The following is a 1,171-nucleotide window of genomic DNA, read 5'->3' on the forward strand; positions in this document are numbered from 1 at the left end:
TGTCCAAAGTGCTTTGAAGCTGAGCAGCCGCTGGCTGTTTATTCACAACTGGGTGAAAGTGTGAGCCTACTAGGAGACACTTGTGAAAGTGTCTGTAGGAGTGTCCTGGGGCTGCCACAATAAAGTGCCACAGACTGAGGAGCTTAGAACGATAGACATTTATCCTCTCCCCATGCTGGGGGCCTGACGTCTGAAATCAAGGTGTCAGCAGGTCCGCTCCTTCAGAAGCCTCTAGGGGAGGGTCCTTACTGCCTCTTCCTGCTTCTGGTGGCCCAAGCGTCCCTGGGCTCGTGGCCACATCACTCCAGTCTGTGCCTCTGTCTCCATCTGGCTTTCTCCCCTGTGCCCGTGTCTCTGTTTCCTCTTCTCAGAAGGGCAACACCATATTGCATTAGGGCCCACACAAATGACCTCATGTTAACTTGATTACATCCACAAAGACCCTGTTTCCAAATCAGGTGACATTCACAGGAACCGGGGGTTCGCACTTCAACATACCTTTCAGGGGGACATGAAGCAACCCATAACAGTGCCCATCTGATCTCCAGTAGCCTCCAAGTGCTCCATTCTTGTGAGTTTCCCTCCCTCATTCCTTTGTTCCTCAGCTGAGGAGGGGACTGTCATTGTAATAGCTCTTCTTTCGGAGAAAAGAACGGACTTTTCTTCTTGGACCGATCTCACCTCTCCACAGGTTTTGGTCCCCTTATGTGAACAATGAGGGGGTGAGCCTACGGGCCCTCACTCCATTCAAACACTGGAGCAGAAAGGTCAGGCTGAGGGGGTGATAGACTGTGGCCCCAAAAGGCTGCTGGCAGGGCCTGACTATTCCCAGGCCAACTCGGATTCATGGAACTTGGGTCCTGGAGGATACCTTCAGCCCTGGGTCATTCCTGCCTTCTCTTTATGGCTGGGTTCTTGGGCCAGGGGCCTAGCAGAGTGGCAGCCTCCATACAGCCTCTGAGCTTCACTCCCCCAATCGCTAATCCCAGCCCCAAACAGTGCACAGAGGCATGTCCAAATCCCAGGGCCTTGAGGTGGAGCTGGGACAAATACTGGCTCACCTGGGCCACTGGCTTCTCAAGCCTTTCCAAACCCGCCCTGCAGCCCCACCCACATTTCTCAGCACCTTCTAAGCTAGCATCATCCTATTAGTGACCTCTGTACAGGTTTT

Source organism: Rhinolophus ferrumequinum, chromosome X (genome assembly GCF_004115265.2).
Source record: "Rhinolophus ferrumequinum isolate MPI-CBG mRhiFer1 chromosome X, mRhiFer1_v1.p, whole genome shotgun sequence".
Classification (NCBI taxonomy): Eukaryota; Metazoa; Chordata; class Mammalia; order Chiroptera; family Rhinolophidae; genus Rhinolophus; species Rhinolophus ferrumequinum.